Source organism: Chrysemys picta, chromosome 15 (genome assembly GCF_011386835.1).
Source record: "Chrysemys picta bellii isolate R12L10 chromosome 15, ASM1138683v2, whole genome shotgun sequence".
NCBI classification, from domain to species: Eukaryota; Metazoa; Chordata; order Testudines; family Emydidae; genus Chrysemys; species Chrysemys picta.
In genome coordinates this window covers 25,390,378-25,408,018 of record NC_088805.1, presented here as the reverse complement: position 1 = coordinate 25,408,018, position 17,641 = coordinate 25,390,378, and the positions used below count along the sequence as shown (strand labels likewise).

Here is a 17,641-nt window from a genome sequence, read left to right as displayed (position 1 = left end):
TTTGATCTAGTTGCCTAAGCATAGGACAAGGAGCCAGGGAACTTGGAAGCTCCCAGTTCTAACGCTGGCTTCCCTGTGACCTTCAGCAAATCCCACTGCCTGTCTCAGTTTCCCCATTACCCACTGCACAGGGCTGAGGATCAACATCCAGCTTGTATTTTTAAGCCCTGCAAGTGGTAAGCGTCACAGACCCAACATTTAGGTTTTATTAGTAATATTCATATGGTAGCGTGTAGAGGCCGCAACCAAGACTGGCGTGCAAGAGTACAAAGAGAGAGTAAGAAACAGTCTTTGTCCCAGTGAGCTCACAACCACATCAGACAAAAACAGCAGAAGGGGAAACGGGAGCCCAGAGAAGTGAACCACTTGCCCAGGGCCACATGGCAGGTCAGTGCCCACTAGGGTGACCAGACAGCAAGTGGGAAAAAATCGGGACGGGGGTGAGGGGGTAATAGGAGCCTATATAAGAAAAAGATGCAAAAATCAGGACTGTCCCTATAAAATCGGGACATCTGGTCACCCTAGCGCCCACGCCAGGGTCAGAATGCAGGTCTCCTGACTTCCAGTCCAGAGCTCTGTCCACTGGGCCATGCTGACTCTTTGCACTTGGCTTCCCATCCATAAAACGAACAGGAAGAACATACACCTATCTCAGCAGGGATGTAAGGATTTACTAGCCAAGGTCTGTTTACCGCTCTGAAGGAGAAAATGCCAAGTATTAGTATTACTGCCCAAAAAACTACTCTGTGTACATTTACTATTTGAGCACATTAAATGTGGAGCTTGAAAACGAGGCGTATTTCATAGACGGAGAGACTTTCAAAGGCAGCATTTTAAAAGCACAATAATTTCAGGGTTAGGTAGCAACATGACTGCTGTGTGTGGCAGCTGAGTTGTATGTGCTGTGGCTTCTGTACAGAGTCCGCTATGTTGCCTTTCTTCGGTAATGAACTTTTCCTTTTCCCCTCCCAACTGCAGGATTGGAACCCTTAAGGATTTCTCTTGTGATGATGTTTAGGGCAATAGCCTCAAAATAGCAGAGCTAACCAGTCAGACCACATGCTAGTTTCCCTTACAGATACCCAGTCATTCCAGAAGCCACACTGAAGGCAAAATCCTCCTTTCAGAGACACAAGGTGGATCTTTATTCCAATATTCTTCCCTCTTTGAGAAAATTGGGATTTAAGTTCCTAAACAGACCAAATAAATCGAACTCTGTTGCTTCAGTTTTAAAGAGTTTGAACCACTACTACTCCACCACTGTCTTCTTCAGACCTCTGCATAAGGTCTCTGTCCGTTGCACGCAAAGGAAACCGAAATAGGCCTGTAATCAATAGCTTCACTCAGCCTGACCTCCAGGCTTTGCTGCCATTTTTCAAACAGAACTTTTCCTTCCTCTTCCGCCTCCTGCTTCTTGTCCTTTGGCAAAGGGAGTCAACAACTGCAATCACACTCGAGCCGGATTCCGCAGATTGCGCTGCAGAGCCTAGATATTGTGCTCTGGGACAATAACTTTCCGGCTAGGACATCTCTGAAGACTTCCTTTCCGGGCACATTTGTAGTTTCTCTACTGTAGCTGTGAACCTGCCTCGAAGGGTCTTCTCAATATGGACCTGATCCAGAACCTACCAAAGTCAATAACAAGAGTCCCCTTGATTCTAATAGCTACTGGGTCAGGCCCTCAGGGAAAAGTTTGTGACAACAGGAATGCGTTGGTCTTTGTTCACTTCCACTGGTTTGATCTACTGAAGAACCAAGTCCAACCCTAGGGAGGTTTTAGGCATCGACGGGAGGCATCATTCTTGCTCCTACATCTGACAGAGACTGACGGAATGCGGCATCCCCTCCCATGTACAAGGTCTGTTATTTCATGGGGAGCTTGTCACTTTGATGTTGTTCCAAGTCAACAGAGTCACAGATTTTCCTTTTTCTTTTAAGGCCAGGTCTACACTAACCCCCTAATTCGAACTAAGGTATGCAACTTCAGCTACGTGAATAACGTAGCTGAAGTTCGAAGTACCTTAGTTCGAACTTACCTCAGTCCACACGCGGCAAGCAGGCTCCCCCGTCGACTCCGCGGTACTCCTCTCGTCTAGCTGGAGTACCGCAGTCGACGGCGAGCACTTCCGGGTTCGACTTATCTCGTCCAGACAAGACGAGATAAGTCGAACCCAGAAGTTCGATCGCTCGCCGCCGAACTACCGGGTAAGTGTAGACCTACCCTAAGGTTCCTTGTCATTGCAGAGTCAAAGCAGTGGGCCCAGGGGCAGACTGCTTCCTCTAGGACACCGACTGATGCTTCCACCAGCGCTTCTCCAGCAAAGCAGGACAGCAGGAGCCTAACTGCAGCAGGGAGGTTTTGTGGTTATTTGTATGCTATAATTTTTATTACGGATGTCCCCAAGCATGTCCAACTAGAGCAGGGGTCGGCAGTGTTTGGCACGCGGCTCGCCAGGGTAAGCACCCTGGCGGGCCGGGCCAGTTTATTTACCTGCTGACGCGGCAGGTTCGGTCGATCGCGGCCCCCACTGGCCGCGGTTCGCCATCCCGGGCCAATGGGGGCGGCGGGAAGCCGCGGCCAGCACATCCCTTGCCCGTGCAGCTTCCCGCCGCCTCCATTGGCCCGGGACAGCGAACCGCGGCCAATGGTGGTCGCGATCAGTCGAACCTGCCGCGTCAGCAGGTAAATAAAGTGGCCCGGCCTGCCAGGGTGCTTACCCTGGCGAGCCGCGTGCCAAACGCTGCCGACCCCTGAACTAGAGACACGCCCTTGAGAGTTGGAGCTAACCTGCAAACTTATATTCACACATGTCCTGCAAAAATTCCTTGAGGGATTCCTATGCTAGCTATAAAAGGGGTATTCTCAAACACCCATACGCAGCTGTAAGTGATCAGTGAATATCGGTGGAAGGCACTGGAGAAATCCCCTCCTCCCTAGTCACAATCAGAAGCAAAAATGCTCCAAGAGAATCCTACCTAGTATCCAGTACAGGACTGACGAGATTTAGTCAGTGCTGTATTGATACTCACACTGTGCAGACAAGTTCAATAAAGGTTATAGTTTATCCTCCTCACTGTCTAATCTCAGTACCTTGATTTAAGATGCCCCCAATAACCAGGGATTCTGCAATCTACACATTAGCAATTAAGAGATCTTTCAGGACTGTAATTTCAATTACGGGACCCTAGGTATTTCAGAGCTTCATCTTCCAGTGAATCACAGGACACTGCAGCCTTCATCAACTCTCCGAACAGGTGGAAACATGAAAGGGGGAAAAGCAAAGACGACCAACAAGCATAACAGAACATTTTGTGTCCTACACCACTTCCAGGGGAAACTGCCCAGCGGCAGCTAGCTGGTACTTGTATTTGCTCAAGGTGGTACCACACAGCCTCCAAGATGCACCATCAGCATGCACCACAGGCATGCCATTAGCATACCCCAGTCTTCTTAGGGATGGATCAGCAACTGCGGCACTGGGAAACAGAACCCTGAACTCAAGTCTGGGCAGCTAAGCGATGAATAAACTAATATTCAGCTGCGTGGCTTTCAAATGCATTTCTCCATCACCATTAAGTCAAGTTGTTACAGCTGTTAAAGAATTTTAAACAACACAGCTGATGGATGGATGGATGGATGGATGGATGCTCCCCATTTAAAAGGGAGAAGGGTGGAACCAATTCAACGCTCATTATTTATTGGCATTATATTAGTGCCCTGAAGCTCCAACTGAGACAAGGTCCGGTAGCACTAAGTGTCGTACAAACAAATAGTGAGAGACTGCCCTGCCCCAAAAGGCTTACTGTTTAAACAGATACAATGAGCAAAAGATAGGAAAGGAAACAGATACGGAAAGGTGGCTTTCCCAAGCTCACAGAGCACCATCAGCAGAGGACAGAACCCAGGACTCCTAGTCCGGTGCCCTACTCACTACCTTACACTGCCTTCCCAAGAGGGAGAGGTCGCCTGCACTGTATGCGCAGCCCTACCAATTAGTTAACCAGATGATCTGCCACGGTTTAACATTGCTTACCTGCCCCTCATGATTTCTAGGCTATTTTTACTACACTTGGCCCAACTGGTAGGCAAGCGGGATACAAATCAGCCCAACGTGCACCTTTTCCTCGAGAAAATACTGCTCCAGAAAGTCAGCTTTGCTCCTTATAATACACAAGGACTGGTCTAAATCTATTTGTAATAGAGCTTTTCAGGCTGACTGAACAGTAATGTTCACAAGCTGCTCCCCTCCAGGGAATACTGTATCTTCCTCACTGCATTACCCCAGTCAGAAAGATCACTGAACAGCTCAAAGGCATCCACAGAGCAGGCACCGCTGATGCAATTCCATTTAGAATCTATCAGAATATTTTATTTCTCCCTCTGAAAGTGACAGATTAGGTATTTCCATCTCCTGCGCTCTCCTTCAAGCCCAGAAAGCAATTCACAGCCATTCACCAAAAAACACCTTCCTTATTCTTCAAGCTGCAGATAACAAGCGAGGAAGGGGCTGAAAGGTCACTGCCCATGCTCCTGAGTCATCCGGGGCAAAGTCACATCTGGAATTCAGGTCTCCCACAACACATGTCCGCGAGGAATTTTCTTTTAAACACTACGCTTTCTCTCTCCCACCCTGTTTATGTGATATATAAACCTTCCCTTTTCAGAAAGCCTCCTGGAACATTCAATCTCTTCTTAAATCTCTCCTGGGCTACCTGGCAGACATTAGATTCTCCCTTCCCTCTTTCCAGCAGGGTGTGAAATTAACGTTGCCTTGCTGTTTATCTCCTTCACACTGAGTGCAAGAGCATCCTTGTCTAGATGAGCAGCACCGCTCAGGGAATAATCATTAATTTCTTGGCTCCTGCTGCAGACCAGAGCTAAACTTTATTTTTTTCTAGGTCCTACATAAACAGCAGCTGGGGTTGTGTTGTTCATTTTCTTCCCTTTTCTTAAAGCATCTCAGTGAGAGAATAGTGGATTTAAAAAAAAAAGATAACCAGAGCGAGATTTGGTTCCTGCCTAACTTCCAAGGGGGAGCAGAGAGACTGGCAGATGCACCCTGTGATGCCAGGCAACATCCTTGGATGCGCTGATCCTCTGCCGGCTGTGGAAGGATTCTACAGTGTAGACATCTGCTGGATCACGCTTTATTATATGGAAGCCCCCGACCTAGTGGGCGCTGCGCACTGTGACATATGCACTAGCCAAACCAGCTGGAAATCCAAACAGTTTGCAGCCCCTGGGGAATTGGTGCATGGAACGTTGTATTTGCCAGCCCTCCCTCCTTCAGGCTTGCTTGAGCGGCAGGAAGAAAATCCTGCCTTGCTTCTTGCACAAAAGGGTAAGAGAAAAGGATACGGCTGCGTCTTCCAACCCAGAGAACAAATTGATAGGATCTAGCTGGTCTAATCCAGAGGGCATTCCCCTGCAGATTGTAACAGTTTTAAAGTAGGTCGTGCTTGAGGCCTGGATTTCTCAGCAAGTGTGATTCTGACTTATATCTAGAGTGCGTGTTTCTCTCTCTGTGCGATACTCATAACTAGACACCCAAATTAGACAGTTTAAACAGAGCCACAGAATGAAGCAAACCGTAGGGTGGGATTTCTGTTTGAAACAGCGAGAGATGTAGCCCTAGTCCAGTCAAATGAACCCCCTCCATGTGCTTGCTGGACTTGGAAGTTATGAATCACAAAGGGCACTTCTTCCATCTGGGGTTTTTGGAGGATGAAAGCTAAAATAGCAACTGGCTAAAATGTGACATATGCAAAAAACAGGCCGGGGGTACTCATCGTAGGATCAATTCCAGGTCATTCTTGTACCTTCACTTAGATAGAGAGCAGGGCTGTGAGATGCAAGACTGGAGTTACATGGTCTGGGTTCACAGGGGTTGGTCTCCGCATAGGTTTTCATCCTCATCATGCCCCTTTTCTGCTCTCGGTTTCAGATGGGAATGAACCCAACATGAAAACCCACCACAGATGTCAAGTTCTACCTGATCTGGGGTCAAAGTCCCATGGATCTTCATAGTTTTTCCATGGCTCCCACTCAAACCCATAAACTGGCCCTAAGCTAACCTCTCAGCAAATCTGCCACATTTCAGATTTGTAACAAACCCCAAACCAGAGTGTTTCAAAAGCCTACATTTCACACGACTCCTCAGGACTTACGGACTCTAATCCCAGCTCTGCCGCGGACTCAGCGTGGACATTGGGCAAGGATCCACCTCTGTGCACCTCAGTTTTCCACCCTGTAAAAGAACAATGAGGAGACAGGCCTCCCCCACGCCCCCAGTGGTGTGGTGAAGACAGGACAACAAATGTTTGCAACGTGGTGCAAGATCCCTGGATGAAAAGTGCTAAAGAAGGGCAAAGTGCTGTAATTATTTTGATGGTTTGTCAGGACATAGGAGTGCAGGACATTGCTATTCTCTTTTCAATGCTGCAAAAGAAACACATTGTCCCCTTCATTTCTAGACATTTGCATCCTTGCCGGGGACTTTAATTTAGGACCTCCCAGCTGCCACAACCCTCTAAGGATGATAACTGCAGGGTCCAGGATTGTTTACATACAGAGCGAGAGAGAGAATTGCATTTACCAAGGCTATGAATGATTTATCAGCATGCTGAATACAAGAGGAGAAGGGTCCCAGGGTTCTCCGCATGACCAGAATCTCACAGATTGACTGCATCTGCAGAAAGGTTTGAGTATGCCCTTCAAATCATCATTAACCATCAGGACCCTCAGGAGGAGCATACGCATCCTTGGGATTGTAAGAGAGGCAACTGCTGAGAAAACAGCTGGGTGGAATTTGGCCCCATTATTTCCCTGTGGTTTCTTCCTCCTCCATCCCCCAGTAGAGTTTGATGCAGAAAGAGAGAGAGAGAGAGGGAGAGAGAGAGAATAATAAAACAAGAAATGCAGCAAACAATACAGGCCAAACGCAGGTTACAGCTTTGTTTGTGAAACTACAGGCAGCTGCACAGAACTTGAAAGGTTTCATATTTCCAAATGCTCTCTTCCCATGTGGGTTTGGGAACTTGTTTCCCTTGCCAGAAGACTAGTCCAGGGCTGCACGGGCAGGCATTATATAAATAAATAGAACTATGTTCAAGATTGCAAGCAACTTCGCGCTAGGAAAGGGAGCACCAAATGGTTTAGTGAAGTGGGCTGGCAGTTGCCCACAGTTCTATTTTCTCTAGAACAGGGGTACTCAATAAATATGCAAAGTGAAATCCTGACTCACTGAAGTCAATGGGAATTTTGTGCCGGGGATTTTAAATCGATCCAGAATGCCACCTGTAAAAGACTGGAATCCTGCCACAATGGGGCAGATTAGACCATACACTAGCCATCACACCCTAACAGAGGGTATATCATCATAGACAATCATATTTAGAAAGCAACCTGTCACTAGGGATGAGGGGATTCTGGGGGCAGTCCTCAAGCACTGTGCTGTGCCCTTCTTGAACAGTTGTGAGCCCATTTCACTGGAAGACAGATGTTTACTTGCACCTGACTCCTTTGTTCATTCTAGGAAACCGAAATACATAGGAAGTATAAAGAATTCCCGTGTAATTACGCTCCTGAATTACCCTAAAGACTTAGCTAGAGTAAGTGCCTGAAAAGAAGAGCCTCCTCGCTGCCCCAAAATGGGACCTAGCCCTTCCTGATCCACGGCTGATCTATGTAAAATCGCCATGTTATATAGCCCAAGACCATGCACCAAACAATTGGATTTAATTTCCTTGCAATAATCTATACGTGGAAGTTTACGTACAGTTATCCTGGAAACCTGCTACGGTCTCTGGAGGGTTCATTACTTACTCGGTCTTGGTCATGAATGTGATGAAAGGAAGGAAGGGAAAAAGTGAGACTCCCCTCCCAAATGACTCCTTCCAACCTCATCTTTGACGAGTGCAAGAGAACAACAAAGGCTACAAGCCTAGCATCCCACTAAGCTTCCCAGGGTCATTTGGAGAAACAGCACCAGACATCAGCTGACACTTGCAATTACATCCAAATAGCAGATACAAGGTCTGTTATTGATCCCTTCCTAGAGGGAAGGACAAGCTATCCAGTAAAAAGGGGTGTCATGTTATTAAATTCCGAAAGGATAATAACCCAGCACGGAGGGCACAGCTGTTATTGATACACTCTGGGCTTTGGCTTTTATCTTGACAGGGAACAAAGATCTTCAGAGCACTTTAGCTTTTAGAGACGGGGCTGGAAATTGCAGGAATAAATTAACATATCCATATCCAAATTACTGGGCTAAAGGGGGCTGCAGTTCAGCCCACAGGAATTGGCTAAGTGCTATGGTCAGTCATTCCCAGCAGGACATTTAACCTCTTGTTAACTAGTGCCACGAAGCATCAATGGGAAAGCAAAATGCTTTGACCTCTCATAGCTCAGATGCTTAGTTCTGAGGTGGTGGTTCCATCTGCACCACGCCAATGCAAAGAACTGGAATAAAACAGAGCAGCGCCAACAGCCTCTGGAGAAGGCTAAACAAAGGTCAGTTTTATCCTTCAGTAACTCAAGCCAAACACATCCTCTTGAAGAAGAAACACACAGGGACAGACGGCTGAGTGGAAAAACCTGTATCCATTTGTCAAGCTGTCTGGAGTGGTTCACAAACGTGGGGGCAACCTCAGGGCAGACTGTTACAAACCAGGGCACAAACTTGTTGTGTGTTCTAGAATTAGATTTCACCAACCAGATACCAAACGTGAACCCCTCAAGTACTATAACCGCCTTAACATGGAGTCCCAGACAGTCCCCTTGGGCAAGTCTATCTTGCCGCAAGTCTGCCTTTACGAGAGATTGTCTCTTATACACAAAAAATCACAACAATATTCGGGTTACTCCCAGTCCCCAAAGAACTGGTTACTTACCCCAGGTCATTTGTACCTTAGATCTCTCAAAAAGAGAATACTGGTAGCCAATCCTGTAGAAACCTAACTAAGGATTTATTAACTAGGAAAAAGAAATGAGAGTTATTTACAAGGTTAAAGCAGGTAAACATACAGATACAAATGAGTTATAGTCCTAGGTTTCAAAAAGTAATAGAAGCTGCTGTAATGTGCAAGCTCTAGATGTCCTTTAGGGCTAACCCAAGCTAAGCAGCTTGGGGATCCCTTGCTTATGCTTAGAAATACTGCCCTCGCCAAATTCCAAGCAGTATAGTGCTACAGATGCTTCTGGTCAGGGATTTTGATTCCCTTCCCCACAGAGGTCAAACTGTGATGGGACAAGGGTTTGTGCATGTCCCCTCTTCACGAGTGTGTGGGGGGGGGGAGGGGGGGGCACAATCAACAAAGTCTTTTGTCCACCGATGTTCCACAATGGTTCATCTGGTATCTATAGACCTTCTTTTCTTGGGCAGGAAATGATACCTCTTGTGGTAAACTCACATTTCACGCTTGGTAATGCTTCTCTCCTGACTGTGAGAGTTTCCAGTTTCATAGCAAACACTTTTATAGTTACAAAGCAAACATTTAAATAATTACCTCATAGCATGGGATACAGGTATGATACGTGAGCTTTATGCATGCAGCAACTCAAACATTTCATCAAGTCCAAACACTAAACACAGCTCTATAAATCGGATACCTGTTTTAACAATACTAACACACAAGTGAGCCGGACTGGTTGCCAGCTATGCATTTGTCAGTCTTTGGTGGGGCCTTGCCGCAAGCTGGCACTTGGCCTGCCAACATCACACCATTCAGCTACAAAAAACATAGCTACAATAAGCGTACAAGTCAGGGCTTTTAAACGTCAGGGGCTCAAAGGGGGGTGGGGGGGGGTAGTTTAACCAACCTTCAACAGAAAATCCCTATGAAAAATTAACAATTTTTTTATGCGATTAATCGTTGGTGCATGACTGTCAAAAAGAGTCTCATGAAACACGTGTCATGGGGCAAGACGTGAGACAGACTTCTTAGTTCAAACCAGCACTTAACAGGGCAGTGACAAATAATAGACACAACTACAGAATTACGGGCTGGGAGAGTTTGGCAAGACCGTGCCATGATCACATCAGCATGGGCTGCAGTATCAGCCAAGATGGAGGCCTGAAAGCATTACAGGCAGCCATCCCATTGACAGCTTTGCACGGCATGTACCATGCTTACACAGCCACATGATTTCCTAATATACTTTTGGGAGTTTCCACTAGAAACTTGGAGGCAGCAAGTTTCTATTCATTTGGCTGCATAAACAAAATTAAAAATACAAATGTCATGATAAAAACCAGAACACCAAACCTGTGACAACACTCACGTCCGCCCAGAGGGAGCTGGGTAAATACTCATGCCTCTCAGAGCATCCCGAAGTGGTGCCGAGATGTTTAAGTAAGAAGCACCTTACAGATATTTAAGAGAGGATGGATGTGCAGTGGTTTGGGTGCTAGCCTGGCACTCGGGACCCTATCTTCAAAGGCCCACTCCACCATAGCCTCACGATGGAACAAGTCACTTGGCCTTTGTCTATACCATCACTTTTGTCAGTAAGGGGTGTGGAAACCCCCCCCCCCCCCCCCCGACTGAGAAGCTCTCCTGCTGACAGAGCTAACGCCGCTCATTGGGGATGGTTTAATTATGCTGGCGAAGAGCAGCCACACAGGAGACTTTACAGTGGTACAGCTGTGCCACTGTAAGGTCTGTAGTGTAGACATAGCCTTAGCCGCTCTGTGCCCCATCTGTAAAATGAGGATACAACACTGCCCTACCTCCCAGGGAGGCCGCGAGGATAAATACATTAAAGGGCTTAGATATGATGGTAAGCAGGGGCCAGATAAAGTGCCTGAGAGAGAGAACTAGCTCAGGCTCTGTCTAACCAACTCCAGAGGGCCCCACTCAAACTGCTGCAATTCCCACAGATGTACAGCTCTCGCATGCCACCAGCAGATCGCCAACGTGGAAGGAAAGTACTCTTAAGAAAGGCACTCCCTTAAACACTCACTGTTCCAACCATTGAGGGTACCTCTCCAACATGGTACTGTCAGTTACGTGACCAGTACAGGTATGGAATGTAGCACAACACAGCTGAGAACAACTGGCAAGGTTGGTCTGGCTAGCCGTGCTAGTAAACGGTGCCTATCAAAGGCAGCTTTCATCATACCCCGAAGAGCACGCTCAGCCAATACTAGTTCTATGCTTGGAGATTCCTGGCCAGACTCTACCCTGGAGCTGTGCAGGTAACGTCAGGGACAAGTAAGGATTCCCATTCAAAAGTCCAGGATGGTCTGTGACCCTCAAATGCCCGTTTTTATGAAATCCAAAGAAGCTAAATCTGGTTTCCCGTTTATTCAGTACAGTGGGCAATCACGAAGATGTGTAGGACTGACGGTCTTGAAGAGTCCATTTATCAGCACCCCTAAAACACGGACAAGCAGTTGGACAGCTTCCCCAACCCCACCACCCCAAACATATCTCATCCAGGATCTGGAGAGCTCACCTTTAAAGGGGAGCGTAATTTTCACTCACGTGTACAGAAAGAGTTTGAGGCATCTTGAAGCGATGGACATGAAACAAATCTCCAGGGCTGAACCCGTCTGAATTTAGGAGACTGTCAAGCTCTGAACTTCACGGCTCAGGCCCAACTCTAGCACGTGGTGATGCAATGTCTACAGAGATCTAATCACCAGATCCGGTGGGGTTAGGCTGTCGGTGTATAAAAAGTTAGCCGCTGGTTTCAAGTACGCGCACACACACACACACACACACGCACACGCACACACAGTCTATTTGTACTCTGTATTGAAGACTTGGAGCATCTGGCAAGAATGCTTTAGCACTGAGCCGTCTCGCATTAACGGCCCCACAGCAGGGTCTGGCAGGCAGAGCCAGCCCCAAGATTTAGCGAGCACTGTTTGAGTTTCAGATGGTGAAGAACGGCACATTGATCCACTTCTTGTCTGGTAGGTTGCCATGGAGACCACAAGTCATTCCCCACCACCACCTCCTCCGCCTCCAGCAGCTTTTCAATTGATAGCTGGGCACTGGGGAAGCATTTCCAGCACCATGAAAATTAAATCCACAGCAGAGGAGCACTTTATTGGGGTCTGACATGGCCAAGGCCCCTCAGCTTGAGGCCGGCCTGTCCCACCCTCCCCTCCCCAGTGGGTTCAAGCGACAAGATGCACAAAGCCCCTCACAATAGAAATATTATGGTAAGCCAATAATTGCATGGGATTTTAATGCCACTCCATGGATTTCCCAGGGCTCAGCAAAAGTAAATATTTACAAGGTAAAGGGGAAGGTAGGCTTCGCTATTCCGTGGCAGGGACCAGCGAGCCCAGATTAAATCGGTTTTAGAATGTAAGAGAGTCTAAACCCGAGTGGTGCAGAGCACCTGTAAACGCCTGCCTGACTTCAACAGAAGCTGCAGACCTTGGATGAAAAGTGGTCACCAGGAAGAGCAGGTGTTAAGAGTGGTCTCTTCATGGAGATTTAATACGGTACCTTCCTGGCTTTGACTGGCTAAGGCGCATGGCTGCTGAAGACGCTACAGAGGACAATACTGGTACTGAGCGCTTAGCATCTATGCACATTGATTACAGAGGAAGTATATGAGCTTGTGACTGGACAGAAACTGGACAGGGACTGAGCACATTTCAGTTCCATTCCTGGTTCTGCCACAGAGCAGATCACTGAGTGCTTTGAATGATCCCACTCTACGTTATTCCAACTCAGACAGAGCACTGCACGGTGACTCAGGAGACTTGGGTTCTATTCCCGGCTCTACCACTGGACGTTGGGCAAAATCACTTCACCGCCCTCAGTTTCCTCATCTGTAAAAAGGGGATAAATGATGCTACCCTCCTTTGAATATAAGAGCTAGGTATTATAATGTCTACATGTCTCTGTTCTGTAAAATGAAGACAGAACTTTGTCTTGTTTATATTTAGATCAGACCTCTTCAAGGAGCAGTGTGTTCATGTCGCAATGTGGCATCCCAACTTCAATTAGCAGTAGTGCCTACAAACATTGCACTAGGTGTTACCGTTAAATAAATAATCACAATAATTAAGTTACACAAGAACCCTGAGAGGAAGATAAATACTGACCCCAGTTGACAAATGGAGAAACAGATAGGAGGTGTTAAGTGTCAAATTTTCAAACTTGGATGCCTTAAATTTGGGCATTTAACTCCATATATAGGCACCTAAATAAGTTGCCTGATTTGCAGAAGTACTGACATCTAATTCCCTCTGACTCCAATAGGAGCTGCAGGGCGGGTGCTGCTAGGTCTCTCTGAAAGTCAGGTAACTTGGTGTGGCTCCCAATTTAAGACACTCCAGTTTGAAAATCTGGCCCTAGGGGAAGCGTACACCTTAGCTCCGCTATCTAGCTGTGCTAATGGGCTCCAGAAAAAGGCTCATCCGGCCTTCCGGACTGTGGGGAAAAGATGGCATGACCCTTTTTTAAACAGGGTAAGAGGAGGATCCAGAGAGTTCACCTAGACACCCCTAACAGGAGTACAACCTCTTGCACAGAGCCGCTCCCCAAGCCCTCAATTAGGACATACTGTACCTTTAATACGGGAATGATTAAGGACAAGACAGCTACTCTATGCACAGAAGCAGAGGTGGTGTTACCAGCTTCTTGGCCCACCTCTCGCTCTAAGTGTAGCGGGTTGCTGTGAGAGGAGGCCAGAAGCCAGGTAGCAACCCAAGGCAGCGGAGCAGGAGGGCAGAAGGGCAGGTGGTGGGAGTGAGGAAAAGCAGCTGCAGGTTGGGAGCCTCAAGGAAAACTCAAGAAGAATGACATGAATGCTGTGTGCGCCTGAAGCCAGCAGGCTCAGCAAGGGCTGTGTGTGGCATTTCCTGAAGGTTACCTCTAATAAGTGCTGTCAGCCTGCCAGGCTCAGAGTGTCTGCTGAGTCTTTCTGTGGGAAGCGTGAAGCCGCCTGGACCTCCTCAGCATTGTCACAATCTGTGACAGCAAGAGCTTAGAAAATAAAACCCCTTCTGCGTGGCAAACACATGACAATCTGTCTTGGGTAAAAAGGGACAGCCTGGATGCATATCACAAGCAGTGATTCAAGGAGACTGGAGCTAGAGGGAACTCCCAATGCACCAGCCAAGAAAGAAGGGGAGCAGCAGGGAACTGTTAATTACCCAAGACAGGGAGAGGAGGGGAGCCCCCTTCCGTTCTGAGCCCTAATCCCCATGCCAGCTGACTGCTATCAGTAGTCTTACACCCAGGTGAGACCAAGGGAGTGCAGTAAGGCATTCTATGTATTTATTTATTAGCCCAGGGGTCGGCAATGTTTGGCACGCGGCTCGCCAGGGTAAGCACCCTAGCGGGCCGGGACAGTTTATTTACCTGCTGACGCGGCAGGTTCAGCCGATCACGGCTCCCACTCGCCGCGGTTCACCGTCCCGGGCCAACGGGAAGCAGCGCAGGCGAGGGATGTGCTGCCGCGGCTTCCCGCCATCCCCATTGGCCTGGGACAGTGAACCATGGCCAGTGGGGGCCGCGATCGGCCGAACCTGCTTACCCTGGTGAGCCGAGTGCCAAACGTTGCCGACCCCTGTATTAGCCCATTAGCAAAAAGAGTTTACTGTGCACTCCTGAGGTTGTTTATTTAGTCTCTGCACTCCAATCAGCTTGGGAGGAAACCAGATTAGTCAATTTCACTCTGTTTATGGTCGTTTCTAGTTCTTGGGCACAATTTTTGTTTCACTGATGTGTATGTTCTGTTTCATGTGCTGCTTCTCTCTTTCAGCCCATCAGCCGGGCAGGGGTTATGCATGACGCTGTTGGGTTTGCATCTACAAACACTGCAGAGGAATATTTCAATTCCTTTTTTATTCCATTAAAATTGATGACCAAGGATGCTTCTATCGGCAAAAGGTATAATAAAACCACAACTGCTACGGAACTGCTTCGTGATGGGCCATTTAAAAAAAAAAATAAAAAATAAAAAAGTATTGGAGACTAGCATTGAGTCACTAGTATCCAACAAGACCCTGGAATGTACTGGTACTCACTCAATTTATTTTTAGTTTAAAGAAACATGAACTTTTCTTTGCCTCTTCTTCTTGCACAGGTGGCAATGAGATGCATCCATGTTCTGCATCCTTAAGTCCTTTTACAGGAAAATTAAAGGGTTAACACCATGCCCTGCCAGCTAATCAAATAATAAATGGCATTTACATACTCTCTTATCTGAAGGATTAATGATTTACAGAAGAATTTAAGCCGCCATCCCCATTTTACATCAGGGAAAACTTAGGCACAGAGAGGTTAGATGACATGCTTGGGGCTACACAGCAAGTCAGTAGCAGATCTAGGGTTAGAACTGCATAACTCCTGGTCCAGTTTCCAATCCAATGGATCACACTCCCCTTTTAAAGAATATAAAGGTGGTTGTTTTAATTGCTTATCTTGAAACAAAATATACAATCATGTGACATTTATGGTTCGGCCAGAGCAACCAACGCAGGACACAACACTTTCCAATGCAGCATACAGTATTAATGCTACCCCAGCCTTTGAATAATGTCAAGTCCAGAAGTGTTCTACCCACTACCAGCATCCACCCTCCCTCCACTTTATACAGCCATGGATTAAAGTCCCAAACAGACTGGTCTCTAAACAGAGCCCTGAAAATAAATAAATGCCATCAGTGCCCAGAAAGCAGGTGTCAGATAAGAGACAGACACATTACCCATGGCTACTGTTAATAGGGAACGCACTTGGGAGAACTTGAATTCCACTTGGGGAAGCCATGTTACATAAACTTCATTTCCATGTCTTTTATCTCTGATAAGATAAGCCATTGCTCAAGTTCGTTCTATATCAAGTAAACCATGATAATCCTCTTAGGAATTCCCCATGTCCCAGCTTGAACAGACCTGCAGATAAGAGCTTAAGGGGTTGCCTTTAGCTAAAAAAAGAGACGCGCACACACACGAGCATGCAGAAACACATTTATTTATAACATAGGCAAATGAGGGGCCTAATATATGGTACCAGTGGCTTACATAGGTCTGCCTAAATAAAGGGATCTACTACTGTACCCTAATGCTACTACTTGCATGAGTAATGGTTTGTATGTACTTAGGCAAACAGTCCCATTGAAACCTACTGAATCTTGAACAGGATTATTTGCACGAGTAAGGGATTGCAGGATCAGGCCTCATCAAGTAGTTCTGCAATAGGTTCAGCATATTTTATGTTTGACTTCCATCCCAAACCTTACTTAGCCTGCTGGATAATGTCAAAGTCTGCAACGTGGCTGACAAAAATCCAGGAAGCGAAATTTCACTAGTTTGGATACATTCAGAGGATGAATGAAGGGGACCTGGTGAAGATAGCATGGCAGGAGAAGGTGGTAGGAAAGAGACCCTGAGGAAAACTGAGGAAGTGATGGACAGATTGCATCAAAGATGGTAAGCAGATGAACCTTAGTGCCAGTTGGCTTAGGAGGATTCCTAGGTTTGCAATATTCTCTTAGGAAACTGATAAGATTACTTTGTACTTATGGCCCATGATGATGGGATCTCAAGATGCTTTACAAGCATCAAGCCAAATTCTCAACTGCAATATATGGACTAGACTAGACGACCTCTCGAAGTCCCTTCCAATCCTACGATTCTATAGGCACTGCTCCACTGATAAAAGCAAAGTTTTCCCCCCCATTTATACCAGCTGAGAATTTGGTCCATCAACATCCCTGTGATGGAAGACAAGTATAATATAGATGAGTAAATGAAGGCACAGAAAGGTTAAAGACTTATCCGTCCCTACACAGCAAGTCAGTAGCAAAGCCAGGAATCCCGACTCCCATCTGACTAGATAACTTCCCATTAACCATTGTTTTAGACCCTGCCTTCACAGCTAAAAAAGGTCTGTTTTTTTACCTCATAGTCACTAATGCGCATGAACACAGTGCTTTTACTCTGGATAGAAGACAAAGGTACTTCATTATACTGTGAGGTAAACTAGGTGACGTCAACCCCAAGCAGGGGTATAGGGCTGACCTTCGGAAGTTTACCTCATGGTAAAACCCAAATGCCTTGTCTTCATTGCGTTTTTACCACAGGATCGCTCACATGCACTTTAGGTACCAGGGTTTAACAGTGAAGAGGAGACCCTAGAGTGGTTGTTCCAGTGTCGCCTTTAAAGGAGAGCCTGGGCAGATTCCAAATCTGCTCCATAAAAGGTTTTCTTTTCTTCTGTTCCCCAGTTTTAGTCCCCTGCCTCCAGGCCACATGCAGATGTCCGAGCTTTTTTCTGAAACCAGTGCCAAGGAGGCCACTGCATTCATTATCCAGCAGGATAATGACAGAGTGCAATTCAGTCAACAGCAAATCCTCCCCACGGGAGCGGCCTCTGACCTTTCCTGAGCTAGGGGATGAAAGTCGAGAGCCAGATCCCAGATAGGCTGCAGAGCTGAGCGAATAAGTCCTAATGAAGCCTTTCATCTCTTTTTTTGGTTTGGGAAATGGCCACGAACAGAGCACGGTTTTCTGGAGTTTGTTAATCCAAATGATTCAAACCAAATTTTTTTGTGGATTTTGTTTACGCTGTGGGTCGCTATCCAAAACACTCAACTTGAGTGGCACCCCTGAACAGAGATTGGTCCTTGGAATGGTGTGTTCCCTGATTATAATTAAGTTCCTGA

General features: G+C 46.8%; 1 protein-coding gene across 30 annotated transcripts in view; it reads right to left on the bottom strand.

Annotated features, from left to right (window-relative positions):
* NCOR2 (nuclear receptor corepressor 2) overlaps positions 1 to 17,641 on the bottom strand; it is a 395,046-nt gene that overhangs the window by 347,990 nt on the left and 29,415 nt on the right. The window lies entirely within an intron of this gene.